General features: G+C 42.4%; 1 long non-coding RNA gene across 1 annotated transcript; it reads right to left on the bottom strand.

The window, feature by feature from the left end:
- Positions 1–7,479: 7,479 nt before the first annotated feature.
- LOC142589796 (uncharacterized) lies at positions 7,480–16,467 on the bottom strand. Its single transcript, XR_012829943.1, has 2 exons — positions 16,153–16,467; positions 7,480–7,973 (listed from the first exon to the last, which is right to left on the bottom strand). It is a non-coding gene; the product is annotated as an uncharacterized LOC142589796 (long non-coding RNA).
- Positions 16,468–17,032: the final 565 nt, after the last annotated feature.

Genomic DNA, 17,032 nt, shown 5'->3' with positions numbered 1-17,032 from the left:
GCCGCTTTAGTATGCATCGCATGCTTTTGTTGTCTCTACAAATCATTGATACTCTTACGCTCTTTCACCAGAAACTATGGAGGACCCATTCTTGTATCTTCAGGTAGACGCCTGTGCACAACAGAGAACAGCTAGCGCAACTGAGCCCCATCTATTTGCGTCGCGCACACACGTAGAACCGAGTGGGGCATGGAGAGGAGGCGCCAAGCAAGTGGCAGCTTTGGAGCAGTCACGTGGGCGTGCGCGTGCTTGCACGTTCAACAATGACGAGACGAGTCAATTGCAGCAGTGACTGAATCGGAGCATCGGAATGCGAGAGCATCGTCGGCAGACTTTGTGACTTTAGATGGCCTCACGCTTGACGTCCGGTGTGACTTGGCAAATAAATAATTCTCATTTGTTTAAATGACTCTGTGTTAGATACCTTTTTTTCAAATTTCTTAAGCTGAAGTCAAGGCGTCCTTGCTTTGACGTCTCACTATTGAAACAAAAATAAACATGATGCAAAAAAATTATCTAACACTTAAATATCCATATTGTAAAGTATTGAAGCGCGTCAAGCGAAGAATATTATTTAGCACAAGCATTTGGCCAAATAACTGCGAATAAATAGTTACACAAAGTTATAGAGTTTCACTAAAATCTAGTCTACGTGGACATGGTGAAGTTGGAAGTGACCTGCCGTGGTGGCGAAGCTTTGGCGTTGTGCTGCTAAACCCGAGGATGCGTGATTGAATTCCAGTGACGGTGGCTGCATCAAGATGGGAAGAGATGTAAGAAAACGTTCCTGTAACGTGCATTCGGTGCCCGTAAACAAGCTGAAGTGGTCAACGTTAGCCGGCGTTCTCCCACTACGACGTTCCCTATAATCTTGCGATAGCTTTGGCACGAAAGACACCCGCCCCATTTATTGAAAGACAAGAGATAAACTCAGTGCTAAAGCTTCTTCTTGTAGCATCTCTAATTCCAGAAGATGCATGTCCTTTGGCCACAATGCTTGGCCGTGGTCTTTTACCATTATCGGCCGTTACGCCCCGCTACCCCATATGTCATCAACACGCATTGCCATGTCATCCTGAAACGAAATCGCATGTATCACAAATAAATAAAAGTCACAATTTATTTGTGTCCTCCACATTATTGGTTCGGTGCTAAGACAAAATCAAACTTAGCTTTTAGATATTGTAATAACTAGATATTTTTTTGTATTATTGTTGCTGTAAATTAATACTAGATTTCATGGCCACAAGCCTTCCACCGCACAAACCAGCCTATTTCCACTGGGTTCTTGTAATTTTCCGCGTACCAGGCGAATGCAGTTATTGGAGAAAAAAGCTACCAAGCGAAAACTGTATCGTACGTTCCGATGAGGGCTACAGTTGGAGGAGTGTTTGTGAAGCCCCCTGCACCTTTCTGCCTGAGACAAAAAGAATTGTATGCTAAAATTCTTCTAATAATTATGCTCGGATTGCTTTTTCTCTAAAACATTTATTTATGTCCGTAATAGTAGACTCTTTATTTTGAATATACAAGGTACTTCTTTCATTTCTCCTTAATTTACCCCGAACGATTGATAACAGTTTTTTCATCTCCCGATTCACAGCTGATCCTCCAGAGTGGGTTGCGCTATTTCGCTAGCTAAAAAGAACTATGAGAAGAAGGCTGCGGCTCGCAGTAAATTAAACGACGGACGAATTTCTTAAGTCCGTTGTCTTTCTTTCTTGTTCGTTTTCTCACTAGGTTTCTGAAATTTCACAACACATATTACAGGGCTAGTGATACGCCTTATCTTTGACTATGATAGTTATTTCATTTCTATAAAAAGTTCTCATTGAAATAAACTGCTGGATTTTTATTGTTCAGTTGTGGATTTTTTTTTCGGCGTGATGTTTGTTCTCTGTTATTTGATTCTGTAATATTAGCAATGTATTATATCTTGTTGCATTTGGTTACCTTTTTTATATGTCTGAATGTCATTATAAGCGTCTGCCTGCACCAAATAATTCCTTCAGCGGCATGTCTTAGCCACTATTGCCTCAGTGCACAACCTTTTACTGTTCGTTTATACAACAAAGGCGCCTTTCGACGAATTCATCGGGCATAACGTCATTATAGGCTGGCACTGTGAATGAAAAGGCAAGGCATGTAGCCAGGAGAAAGTGTGTTACCCGAGATGTGAATAAGATGCGCAGCGAAGTCAGTTCTCGTAGCGCAACCAGGTATTGTTCTGCCGCAAAGGACAATGCAAGTAACAGGAACCTTGCACATGCCGAGTATGAGCTTGAAAATATTACCATAGGTTCCAATATAGGGAGTCATAAGAATTGTATCTCATACGAAAGGTACTTTCCATTGTTAATAAAAAAATCGCGTTGCTTTACAGCTCCACAGTAAAACTGCGTCTCCCCTTATGTAAGGTCAAGTATTGGAGATGCTACCCCATGATATTAAACACGAGAACACAAAAGACATGGTCAGGTTTCATGCTGTACTTGCCTTAGCAAGAATTGTTTCATCACCATGGCAGCTATATTTGGATATAACGGGACGTCTACAGCTTGCGATAAGCTTTTTGGATACAACATGGACATTGTAATGAAGTGCATCTGTGTTTTTCATACAGTTGATGCATCCATTGTTAAAGAGTCTAGTCCACGTGTATATGTACAGTATGTGTATGGAAATGAAATTGGATACAGAACTGTTACCTGCCTAGGTTTCGCACATATGAAACCGACAATTACTTTAAAACGATGAGGCTGATTTTCAGAAAGCATGTCGAAAAATAGAGCATGCTCATGTTATTGGGTAAGTAGTTGGGCTCGATATAGCTAATCCAGTGTGCAACGCTTAACTCTACAGCAAATGTAAGCGAATGAAATTATGCACATTTAAACAACAAAATTACAATTCACAACTGATGTCGCTGATTTTGAGAAACCATGAATCAGGTCGTCCAAGCTCAACTTAAAAAAGAAATACATGGCGTTGAATTTAGAAGCAGATGGCTTAACTTGGAACTGCATGACATTAAAGAAGTAGCGATCGAGGATCTTACAGCAATATTAAATAACGTGGCAGATAATCTTCATGTGCCTCACTTGATGGAATCAGACATCGCAAATGTTCATCGAATTCCCACTAAACGTGATGAGGTGCCAATCATCATTGTCCGTTTTACGAAGTAAGCAATAAGAGATAAATAAATAAACAAGGGTTTCCTTTGTATGAATTGCTACGAACAGGTGGATGTCTGATTTTCCCTTTATTCAAGAGATAAATAGGATCAATGGATCAAGAATAAATAGATAAAAGGATCAAGAATAACAAGAACCTTAAGGACAGCGAGCCAGCCATTTTCATGCAAGAAAACATATCACGCCGCAATAGAGAACTGCTTCAAGCAACAAAAGAACGCGCCAAAGATAAAGGATATAAGTTTACGTGTTATATAGATGGAAACGTTTTCGTTCGTAAGAATTTGGGTATGAGTGCTATCCATGTGAAGGGAAAGTGCGACTTGAATTGATTGTAGCACTGTGTCATAGTGTCTTTCGTGGTCCTCTTGTGAGATAATAAAAATGCCGCAGATGTGTAATTATCTGGCGAATGACTTGAACCACACAACTTCGTGTATTGCGCCGTCGTTGCTTAACGCTATTCACTTAAATGCACGCTCTGTAAAGAACAAGACAGTGTGTTTAGAAGAATTCGTTAATGGATTTTCATTTAGTTTTTCTTTCATCATGCTCAGTGAAACTTGGAGCACCAATGATTTGGACATGTCGATTTCTCTTAGGAAAACAAAATAATCGCTGCATAAATCAACACACTTACAGGACCGATCTGTTGTGCCACTCGAAGATTCTTGAGAGTTCTCATTTATTACATTTATTATAATAACCTTCAAATCTACCCGTCAGCTTCGTCAGTTGCAGTCATCTTTCATTCAATTCGAGGTATCTGAATCGTTACGAACGCTGTGCAGCTAGAATGTACCGCGGGGATTAAACGGCATGCATATTATTTACTGTCAACATTTCAGTCAGGAGTGCGGATTATTACAATGCTGTGAAACTCTCTTGCCTAACCGACTTGTAGCAGATATTGCTCGGCAAATAGTAACAAAACTGGGAAAACCACACGCAAACACATTTGTGGGCCCAGTGAGTATTTAGAAGGATGCTCGCTCAACGCAAGAATGGATAATTGAGCTGTTTAATTGATAAAGAAACTGATGTCTTACTGGCGCATGCGCTTGAATTTTGGCGCCATAACGCCCGCCGGACGTCCGATTGCTCCATCCATGAGCCATATATTGCTTTCGCTTTTAGAAATGCTCGATGGAATGCGCCGCAAATACCATCAGTGAGTGAGTTCACATGAATTTGCTGCTTTCCAAGTTGCTTCCACAGCTTGCACACCTGCTTGTACACCACCTGCTTTGTACACCGACCAGACGCCAAATCTACGACGGCTATATCCAATGTACATGTGGCCTCTGCTAGGCATATTTACAAAAAGGGACTACACCGACCCAGCCAGAACGGGACTGTGGTGGCTGGCTTTGCTGAGTGTTGGAGTGTATGAGTGGTTCTTTATCGATGAAGGTAAGAAAAACGAGTCCTTAGTGGTGGCGAACCTCTGCTTCTGTGCTTCATGATTTTACTAAAGAAACCAATTGAGAGTGTACGGTGTGGGGCGCCATGTTACGCGATTCAGCGATATCTGTACCGCGCGCGCCAGGAAGCCGTGTGCTTGTCAGGTTCCCTTTACCGCTCCCTCATCTGCGGTTTGCGATGTTCCCGATTATTGGCTACACTAAAAAGCCGAACAGTTTTCGCTGAGGAGTGAACTGACATTCGTTATTAATCACGCCGTGCTTGGCGCGACAGCATACGATACGGCGAAGCCAGTTGCCGGTTTCTGCCGTGCACTCCCTGAGTTTGGCTGCCGCTTTGTGGCCGAAATTCTTCTGGAGCAAAAATTCCAATGCTCATTTTCCCGGCATTGATTCATAAAAACTTTGTGTTTCTATTACTGAAAATTTGCAACAAAATGAAGCCATGGTAAATAAAATGCTCAATTCTCATCAAGATATATCAAAAACTTTCATGAATCCGAAAAACTAGCTCATAAAAGTGATGCCTAGTGTTCTCCGCCAGCTATTGAGAAACTAGCAATGCTTAACACCCAAGTTATAATATTTAGCGCTGCTATATATTCATGTAGGATTGCTTATAAATTGTGGAAACGTATTCGAGTGGAAATACTGTTAAAAATATAATCAGAGCTGACATGCTTGAATTGCAGACATGCAGATTCCACAGGTACTTTAATTCTACACAAGAAAAGTAGGAAGATACTCATAAAGAAAGGGGTCAGACAAGGAGACACAATCTCTCTAATGATATTCACTGCGTGCTTAGAAGAAGTATTCTGGCTATTAAACTCGGAAGACTTAACAGAAAGAATCTATGGCTAATACCTCAGCAAGTTCCTGCTTGCAGATGATGTCGTTCTGTTCAGAAGCCCTGTAGTTACATCAAATTACTGAGGACCTTAACAGGGAGAGTGTAAAAGTGGGGTTGAAGGTTAATATTCATGAGTAGCCGGGCAAGGGAACAAAAGTTCAGGATCGCCCGTTAGCTTCTAGAGTGTGTGAAGAGTACGATTACCTAGGTCATTTATTCACAGGAAAACCTGACCAAGAGACGAAAATTTATAGAAGAAGAAAAATGGGTTCGAGCGCTTACGGCAGAAATTGTCATCTCATGAATAGAAGCTTACCATTGTCCGTGAAGAGGAAGGTGTATAACCATTGCATTTTACCGGTGCTCCCATATGGGGCAGAAACTTGAAGAGTGACAAAGAAGCTTGAGAACACATTAAGGACCGCGCAAAGCACGATGGAACAGAGAATGATTTTCCCTTTATTCATTACTTCTCTCCACCTTGAGGGTTTCCGCAGAACTACTACGTCAAACTCTTGCCTTTGCTTCGTGTTGTCGACAAATTCGACTTCGCCCTGCCATCTGCTAGCCGCCCGGTTAGCTCAGATGGTAGATTGGCTGCCCCGGAAAGGCGGCGGTCCTGCGGTCGAGTCCCGGATCAGGACGAATTTTCCTTCAACTATGAGGCTTTTCTTTCGAGGAACCCGTATGGGTTTCCTTTGTAGCAATTGCTATGAACGGGTGGATGTCTGAATGCTAGGCAAAACGTTAAGAGACAGAAATAGAGCGGTTTGGATCAGAGACTGATCGGGTATAGCCGATATTCTAATTGACATTAAGACAAGAAACGAAATTGGGCAGGCCATATAACGCATAGGTTAGAAAACCGGTGCATCATTAGGGCTAAAGTATGGGCGCCAAGAAAAGGAAAGCGCTCTCAAGGGCAGCGCAATACTTGGCGGGGCGATGAAATTAGGAAATTCGTGGGTGCTAGTTGCAATCGCTTGGCACAGGACATGCGTAATCGGAGATCGCAGGGAGAGGCCTGCGCCTTGCAGTGGAAAAAAAAAATAGGCTGGTGATGATAATGATCTTATATGAAGTGTATGCTTCAATTAGACCTTTGAACCTACATGCTTGAAGTCAAATAATCGACTTCGGTTAATGAGGGACTAATCATTTCGTAAAACCCCTTCTATTTCTTTCGCCACTACTGGCGACCAGCCTGATCCATCCTGTTAGTTCGTTGTGTCTATTTTCTATATTACCTTAAATTTTCCTGTTTTCGTGGAAACACCCTGTGTAGACTGCTCTGAAGCAGGGTTTTGAAATATTTTGCAGGAAAGGCATCATGTTCACTCCACTAGATTTATTTATACAAGTGACTGTGCTTGACTACGCCGCTGGCGTTGTACTACGACATTGTTCGCACCATTAATTCTTACGAGCTACACCAATGCTACACAAACGCTTTTTTACATTTTAGCGCCTTGTGATTTCTCTTTCAAATGGACTGTTTGTACTGTTCCTATGTCTCTGTGGTTTTCACCAATAATTTATTAAATGCAGTAAATCGCAGAATAATCCAAACCTTCGTATTAATTAAAGGACTGGAGAAGGTGTTTCCTTGCCGCAAACTATCATAATATCGGAAATTAAAAGTGATCTAGAGCACGCAAGGCATGCAGCAGCGTGGTGGTTGCCCGCTGTTGGGTGGCTTAAGCAGAAGGTGCCCTTGACTGCTACGTTCTAATTTGCACTCGTTTATGACCTGTATGCCGAACACGCTGACATTTCTGAGTTACGATGTGCCCATTCAAACAAACTTAAAGTAAATGCATCGGTTGTGATTAATAAGAAACTAATTATCATGTTGCACCCATGCCCTCTTTGTCGCCACCACTGCCGGCAATTATCCCAGAAACCATCCTAATCTTTCAATATGTCTATTTTAACATTTAACAAAGTATTTGTAGAACTGGCCTGTATGGGCTGCTTTGAAATTGTTGCAAGGCAAGGCATCATAATCACTCCAATTGTTTTATTTATACAAGTGACTGTGACTTACTATATCGTTTGCGTTGTACTACGCCATTTTCGTCACCTTTAATTATATCGAGTGTCCCACGGTGACCCAACTGCTGTGGGCTGTTTGTATTTTTCGTACCTCTCTTCAGATTTCGGTAGTATTTCGTTACATGTAATGAATCACCGATCATTCCAATCCTTCGTAATAATTCATAACATCTATCATAATATTGGATATTTAGAAAGTGATCTAAAGCATGAAAGGCATACACAAGCCACAAGACTGCAGTTCTCCCTGCGTGTATTGCGCAGGAGTTTTGCGTACTATGTTGGTAATCAAAACATATCGTTTTATGACATGTTACACGAATAGTCATTCATTATGCATGTTGCGCTGAGCAGGGCAGCACACTCAAGTATCCTGTAGAGTTCCGCATCGCTGCTGGTACTTGGATCCACCATGAATGGTCCTGCTTTAGCCTGTAAGTCCATCTGTAAGATGCGTTCAACAGAGTGAGATATTTCATCCCTAGACAATGCAAAGCTCTACGGATACTAAGTACCTCATTTAGATTATGAAAGATGCTACTAGAACTTCCAAGTGTGAAACACATGACATCGCTGTTTCGTAAAATAGACCACGCAATGCACAACGACAATGCTGTTTTCTTCAATAAGTAAGAAATTGTGTACTACACAACTGCTGATCATTACGGGATATGTCAAGGCCAAAGCCACTCTCAAGAAAACACACATGCAGCACAATTACGGTATCCGAAGTTCGCATTAAAGAGTAGATATTCACTGTCTATGGAACATGGAAGAACTACGAGAAGTGTTATTACCCTTTATTACTGATTCATGATTCTTCAGTAGCAAAGCGTGCACTGTTAACACAAAAAATTCAGCAAATCCCGCAAAGAACCAAAAAGGGCAGCTGGTTGCATAGGGCATAATTTCCCGCGAGAAATTGCCGTGACATCAGAGACTTACAGCGCTAAGTTAGATCTACTTTTTGTACGTTTAAAAACAGAAAGTATACCACTTTATTTTCATTGAAACACATGTTCAGCCTTTGAATTTTCAATAATGTTCTTCCAACAAAATGACTGAAATAGGAGAAAATGAGAAAAAAGGGAACTGACGGACCCGATTTTTATTATACATATGGTCAGAAGCCAAGAAACAAATAAACCAAGGACAGCATAGGGGAAATAATTCTAGTTCCCTATTGTGTTGAAGAAATGATAAAAAATGGAAATGAAAGTCGGTGAAAATCAACTGGCCACCAGTGCGATACAAACCTACGAGTTGGCATCACTCGTGCAATGATCTTGCCAACTGAGCTACCGCGGCGCAGTTTTCCCATCCACTTTCTGGGGTATTTATGTTTCAGTGCTAGAACTAACTCTGTGAGCTTTAGCCAGCGCCGAGGCTTCCGAATCCAGGGCAATAGGAGGGTCCAGAATCTGCCAACATTACTTCGTTCAGGTTGTGCGTGCACATTTATTGACCAGTTTCTGTCATCAAAAAGAGATCACGCACTCGTGATGGTTGCGGCAAAAAGAATGTTCCAGATGCGCCGCCATGGTTTGTCAGTTGTGGCACTGGCTAACAATCCCAGGGTTACTTCTAGCAGTAAAACAAGACTACCCCCGAAATTGGATGGTAAAACGCCGCCGTGGTAGCCACTTGGCAGGAGCATTGCGCGCGTAATGCGAAGATGGGGTTTGGTATAGCACCTGCAGCCGGTTGCCTTTTATTCACTTTAATTTGCATTAACTTATCAGTCCTTTAACTCAGTTACTAAGTAATATCAGTTATGGTGTCCTTGGTGTCTTTGTATGTTGACTTCTTATGAGATGTCAAATATCAGTAGGAACTGAACTACGTGGCTTCCAACAAAAATGCTGCTTATTTTTGATGTTCTTGAGCGAAAATTGAGCCTTATTTTGCCACATGAGTGAGACCATGGTTATGAAAATACTAGCGTTGCCAGTCGAAACTGGTCGAGTATCGTTGGTTAACATCTATGTAGTACAAGAGATAATTTCTGGACTCACTTGGCTCCATTTAAAGCAGTAAATATAGGTATCTAAGTTCATATTGTTAGAACAATGTTTAATACTAGCATTTAGGGTTTAGTAACCAAGCAGGGGTGAAAAGTTACCGTCAATATTTTGGGATGCTTTGTTTAAATTGCTGTATCCTCACCTGATAAAGCTCTAATTGGTTGGCGTGTGTTTTTTCAGTACACATATAAAAGTTGTCAAAGTGAAAGAACTCACAAAGACCAATAATGAAATGCGAAGCGCTGTAGAGGGAAATAAGAAGTAGCCCTGCCTACCAACTTCACCACAAGGACTTGTACCTCCCAAACGTGGGATTATTTCTTTTCGGCCGAAAACATCTCTGCGCGCCCCTTATATTACTTATCGTATTCTATATTGAAATTACTTAGGCACATGAATGCACCTAATATAGACTATCTGCCATAACCACAAGAAAAGTGAAAATATCATTTGGAGAACTGCAAACATTCGCTAGCCTCCTTTGTTGCTGATGTAAAAACCGCCACCGTGATGAAAAATTTTCTTTGAAGCTTATAATAGGAAGCTAAAGGTATGATACGAAAAAGAATAAAGAATAAGGCACCTATCTACACTTCTCTTCCACAAGCGATCACGGCATGAACTAATACAACAATCATAGTCACCGTGAGAATTCAGGCAAGGTTAAGCACTGTAGGTCACAAAGATGTGCTTACCGCCATTTTAGAACTCGGTAATTCGATCTGTCACAAGAATAGATTTGAAAAATTGTTTACGAAAGAAATTTACGCCTAAAAATGAGGAGAGTACAAGCACCACATTGCGACGCAGAGCATCCCATAGGTGTGTGTTCTAAGTACGTTTATTTTTATTTAATAATGACAACCCAACACTGACGCTGCTATCTAGCGGGAAACAATAATTGAAAGCTAGTAACAGCTACATACGGGCTGAAAGCTTCAGTATGAGTGAGATTCAATGAGCGTTGCCAAAAAAAAGGATCACCTGGCCATCACCTGGCCATGACGGCGTGAGTTATGCAGCGCTCGCAAATCTAGGCCACACATCTCGCCTACGCCTTCTGGAATACTACAACGCCTCATGGATAACTGGGGAGGTTCCTACGGAATGGAAGCTTGCGAAAGTCATTCCTATATTGAAACCAGCGAAGCAGCCAACAAATTACGCCTCCTTCAGACCCATATCTCTGCTTAGCTGCGTAGGGAAGCTATTCGAAAAAATGATCTACAAACGACTAAATTGGTTCTTGGAAACTGCAAAAGTTTACCCGGAGGAAATGAATGGCTTCCGGCAAAATAGATCCGCAATTGATAATGTCATTGCCTTGGTCTCATCAATTGAAGAGGAATTGGTCTCTGGAAACATACCTACTGCATTATTTTTAGACATTAAGGCAGCATATGATTCGGTCTATCATAAAGCAATACTTGACGCTTTGGAAACCCTTGGTCTTGGAGGACGGCTCTACGCATGGATTGAAGACTATCTTCAAGGACGCCAACTTTTCATGTGTACCCCGGATGGCCCCACGGCGCTTTATGCCGTCGAGAAGGGAGTGCCACAAGGAGCTGTGTTAAGCCCGGTATTATTTAATTTAGTCCTCATCCATCTGAAAAGAAACCTGCCCCCTGGCGTCAAAATCACACTGTATGCGGACGACATCTGCATTTGGAGTGCGGCGCGTTCCCGCAGTACCACCCAACAACGCCTCCAGAGAGCGCTAGCAAATATATCGGCCTACCTAAATCCAAGGGGTCTGAAATTGTCCCCCGACAAAAGCGTTGCCATGGCTTTCACGCGGAGGTGTATGGAAAAATACCCACTAGTGTTGGGTGGTCGTGCCCTTCCATACGTCAAGACGCAAAGGTTTCTTGGAGTGACTATCGATAGGAACCTCACATGGCCGCCCCAAGTGAAAAAACTGAGTGAGAAGATTTCCTCGGCGTCGCACGTATTCCGATTTTTAGCCGGAACACAGTGGGGCAGCAACTGTAGATCACTGTAGATCACTGGTGCTCCTCCATAAGGCCTACGTCGACGGAACACGCACTCGTGATGGTTGCGGCAAAAAGAATGTTCCAGATGCGCCGCCATGGTTTGTCAGTTGTGGCACTGGCTAACAATCCCAGGGTTACTTCTAGCAGTAAAACAAGACTACCCCCGAAATTGGATGGTAAAACGCCGCCGTGGTAGCCACTTGGCAGGAGCATTGCGCGCGTAATGCGAAGATGGGGTTTGGTATAGCACCTGCAGCCGGTTGCCTTTTATTCACTTTAATTTGCATTAACTTATCAGTCCTTTAACTCAGTTACTAAGTAATATCAGTTATGGTGTCCTTGGTGTCTTTGTATGTTGACTTCTTATGAGATGTCAAATATCAGTAGGAACTGAACTACGTGGCTTCCAACAAAAATGCTGCTTATTTTTGATGTTCTTGAGCGAAAATTGAGCCTTATTTTGCCACATGAGTGAGACCATGGTTATGAAAATACTAGCGTTGCCAGTCGAAACTGGTCGAGTATCGTTGGTTAACATCTATGTAGTACAAGAGATAATTTCTGGACTCACTTGGCTCCATTTAAAGCAGTAAATATAGGTATCTAAGTTCATATTGTTAGAACAATGTTTAATACTAGCATTTAGGGTTTAGTAACCAAGCAGGGGTGAAAAGTTACCGTCAATATTTTGGGATGCTTTGTTTAAATTGCTGTATCCTCACCTGATAAAGCTCTAATTGGTTGGCGTGTGTTTTTTCAGTACACATATAAAAGTTGTCAAAGTGAAAGAACTCACAAAGACCAATAATGAAATGCGAAGCGCTGTAGAGGGAAATAAGAAGTAGCCCTGCCTACCAACTTCACCACAAGGACTTGTACCTCCCAAACGTGGGATTATTTCTTTTCGGCCGAAAACATCTCTGCGCGCCCCTTATATTACTTATCGTATTCTATATTGAAATTACTTAGGCAGATGAATGCACCTAATATAGACTATCTGCCATAACCACAAGAAAAGTGAAAATATCATTTGGAGAACTGCAAACATTCGCTAGCCTCCTTTGTTGCTGATGTAAAAACCGCCACCGTGATGAAAAATTTTCTTTGAAGCTTATAATAGGAAGCTAAAGGTATGATACGAAAAAGAATAAAGAATAAGGCACCTATCTACACTTCTCTTCCACAAGCGATCACGGCATGAACTAATACAACAATCATAGTCACCGTGAGAATTCAGGCAAGGTTAAGCACTGTAGGTCACAAAGATGTGCTTACCGCCATTTTAGAACTCGGTAATTCGATCTGTCACAAGAATAGATTTGAAAAATTGTTTACGAAAGAAATTTACGCCTAAAAATGAGGAGAGTACAAGCACCACATTGCGACGCAGAGCATCCCATAGGTGTGTGTTCTAAGTACGTTTATTTTTATTTAATAATGACAACCCAACACTGACGCTGCTATCTAGCGGGAAACAATAATTGAAAGCTAGTAACAGCTACATACGGGCTGAAAGCTTCAGTATGAGTGAGATTCAATGAGCGTTGCCAAAAAAAAGGATCGACGTTATCAGCAGTTTCCTAAATTGGTGATGGGTCTCTCAAGCGCATGCGCATGTATTTTCTGAATTTAAAGCTTGAAGGACAAACATTGATTTCCCTTGATAGAACACAAATTCTTCATGTCCTGTCGAAGAATTCTCAGAACCGACTTCAACAATTACACTCAATAGGACTGATAGTCTGTTTCGCCTTCTCTCAAGCAATCTCGAGTTTCTCGAGATAACAGTGAAGTGCTTCCGCTATTGTTTCGGAACAAAGAGATGATACAGAAAACATATTTTTTCTCATAAAATCAAACAGCGCAGAAAGAAACATACTGCCAAAAAGGGCTACTACTTGTGTCTTGGCACACACCAAGCACGACAAACAATGCATACCATTCGAAGGCAACCTCCTGCCTATGTATGTTTATTTCGGTATATGCAAATTTCGAGTGTTAGGTGACATGATCATTAGTATAAATGGTTTCATGCTCCACTCGAGCTATGAAGGACACTAAATAAGGTTCTACGTGCTGGATATTAAAATCACCATGTATAATAGATGATACGTAATGGTAGATCTACAAAATTCTATATCCACACACGACAAATGTGGAGGGCATAGACTCCGCTCTCGTTTTCCGGAAGTTCTTGTTTGTGCACTTTCATTACCCTCGAACATAGGTTTTACACGCTTCAATTCAAAAGCAACAAATCAACAAATTCCCCAGCGCTTTCACTGGCATTCTTTTTGTTCACGTGGCTGTGATCAAAATGAAATTGAGCTCCTTAGTTGTTCTTCTTCATAGCAAGGGTGTATACTTTGGAGCTTTATTCACATCAGGTAGTACACGACGGCTAATTGTTCACCTGTCTGGGCTCCTGAAGCTCACGTTCTGTGTGATGCCATCGGTGTGATGCCATTCTACATCCACCACGATGGCTTAATTGACACCCCCTTAACATCGCCGGTTTACATCTTGTATACCTATTCGATAACCAAAAATGTCGGTGTTGGAACAGGCACTCCTACAGCTTAATCGGTAAACGTGTCTGTAAAGCCGATAATATTTATTTGGCTTCCGCCAGCAGCAAGTTGTATTTACGCGCCCTTTCAGTCTTCAGTTCAGTTTAATTCATTTGATTTCGTTTTTCCTTTAATTGTTAGCCCTTCAAGTAAAAACAACAAATAATTTCCGCCGTGCTTTGTTTAAAAAAGGTTGGCTTTAGGTGGTTGTGACTCACAAAATTTACGCCCGTTCTTTCCCCTATACAGACACATATTGCGCCGTCTACAATTACATTTCCCAGTAACTGTGTTTCACCGACTAACAAATGTTCTACGTTACCGCCTAGCATGAGTTGAGCCTTATTCTGTATCTGAAGTTTCTTGAGAGTTATCGCCGGTTCTATACGTTGTTTGTTATTCCTGAACCTTGCGAAACTTGAATGTGAGGGCGAAAAAAACTCTGTAGTACTTCTTCGAAAGAACGCGGGCACCAGCGATTACCCCTGAACCATCGAAGAGTCATGTCTAGCAGGAGATGCGCATGACTGGCGGATAAGATTGTCAATTATCACCGACTTCTCTCGGTGCTATTGTTGTGTTTAAGTGTTACTTCTTGTGGTGGGCACAAGTTGACCAAATAAATAGTTAATTTGGGAACAGTTTTGACACTGCTTATTTCTTCGTCTTCATCTCAAGGAAACGTGTGGTGGATGTGCTCATTCATTCTGTGCTGAACACTTCCCGTGCAAGCTCTGGCCGCGACATATCTACATTGCGGAGGACCAGCAAGCTAGCCGCAGGAAGTAGCAGTTGCCGCCGGAATACGGATTTCTTTCAGAGACACGGTAGCAAGTGCCCAAAATAACTAACACGACGGCAAGCCCTGCGTCATCTAAATTGACCATACTAAAGCAACTGAGCGAGTGGAGGACGTTCGGCAAAGAATCCTCTGAACTCGTATCAAACGGCAGCAAAGGCCAGGCCGCCAACACTTCAACTTGCGACGACCTGATGGGGAATACTAGGCCAGGGACTCTGATGGCATTTGGACTGCGATACGCCGAAGGGGACTGCAATGTTATTTCCGACCATGCAATATCCTCGAACATACTGGCGCAATCGATTATGATGCCATGCGACGCAGCATTATAAACTGACAGACGCACCGCGCGCGACCTGAAATTATCCAAGCAGTACTCAAGCCAATCTGCCCGCAATAACGAACTCTGGAAAAAGATTTGTGTTGTTTGTTATGCTTCGGGATGGTGATTTTGCGTTCTGCTTTAGTGTCCTCTATGAAGTATCGAGTCGATGCTCTTAGGAGGGGGCACTGCAACGTGTACTTATCACTTTTACCGGTCACCGCATTTCACCGGCTCACTAATATTCAAAGATCTCGACCAGAGCCACACGCGCCTTTCTGTATCTGAAGTTTCTCTAATAATATCAGATCTGTTGTCACAGAGCCTTGTGTAATCTGACTCTAAGCGCGACGCGAACTGTGTAGAACTTTGTGGAAGGTACGCGGGCACCATCAATTACGCGGGAACCGACGACGTGTCATGTTTCAAAGTGGGCGCGCTTCACCCGATAATCGTTTTTTCGACAATCGGCTACTTTTTTCGTCGTTACCGTCCGGCTCCAGAGTTGCGTGTTTGGCTGAGCGTAAGTTCGCCCAATAAGTAGGCCAATTCTAAGCTCAGCTTTCACATTGCCTCATTAAGAAAACAATGGGTTTTTACATGTAAAAAAACATGGTGTGATTATGAGGCACGGTGCAGTGGCGGACTCCGGAAATTCCTACCACCGGGGGTTCCTCAACGTGCGCCTGCATCTCAGTACGCCGGTATTGTCAAGTTTCGTGCCTATTGAAAGGCGGCCGCCATGGCCGGGATTCAATCGCTTGACCTCGTGCTTAGCAGCCCAACACCATAGAGGCTAAGCAACCACGGCGGGTGACATTGCCTCATTCTTCATCTTCACTATAAAGTCAAAACATGTATGCATAATTAATTTCAGATTATTTTTCAAAAAATGAGATATTACTTACTACGATATGCAGGTGGATTGGTAGGGCGTGTGGTAGTCTTGAGAGTAGTTGAACTGCGGTAGCACCTTGGCCCTAATCTTGCACGACTACGTGCTGCAAAAGCACATTGCCGGCGTTCTCCAGGTATCGTTGATAGTAGAAGGAGAATTGAGGCAAGAATAAAAAACATCTATGCTGAAATGTATGGTAATACGTAAATACAGTTGAAGCTGCAAAGTTGCCGCACCTATATATCCCTTGGAGCACAATGAACAAAGAACATGTTCTCTCAATTTATACTAACCTTAAGTTTTATATTTGCTGTGTGGGCTTGCCGTGGTAGTGGCAGTTTCTTTGTTGTGCGGTGGACACTGCTGTTTTATAGAAAGTACGAGTACAATACTTTCTATTATTGAATTGATTTTACAGGGAGTCGCAACTTCGTCAGCACTGTCCCGAACCGGCGCATGCACTCGTAGCGATTTTTCATGATAATATAAAGAAGTTTTGAATGCCAAAAAGTCCCAGTTTCTCCCAAAAAAAGGAGCATCGACTGCAACAGCAAGTCAGCAATTAGCTATACGAATTAGGGATAGCGCATTTATTGGTCGGATAAACTGGTAAATATTCGCCTAGTAACTAAATTGACAAGCATGGTCTTGAAAAGAAGCATGCACATGAAAACCTCAACACTTCTCACTCATGACCATGCACACTCTCTCTAAAAACGCTGCAGAGAGAAAGTGTGGCAGCAGCAGTGATTGAATTCACCATTATGCAACCTCTCACTTCAACGTTAGCCAAGCTGCCAGGGCACAGAGCACACGAAGCTGTCATCCCTGCCGCACTCTGTGCCATCCGTTGATTGCTGTATACATAGGGCCTGCGCGGCCGCACCATG

Source organism: Dermacentor variabilis, chromosome 8 (assembly GCF_050947875.1).
Source record: "Dermacentor variabilis isolate Ectoservices chromosome 8, ASM5094787v1, whole genome shotgun sequence".
NCBI classification, from domain to species: domain Eukaryota; kingdom Metazoa; phylum Arthropoda; class Arachnida; order Ixodida; family Ixodidae; genus Dermacentor; species Dermacentor variabilis.
Note: the sequence above shows the minus strand (reverse complement) of the source record. Positions and strands in the feature narration are given on the sequence as shown.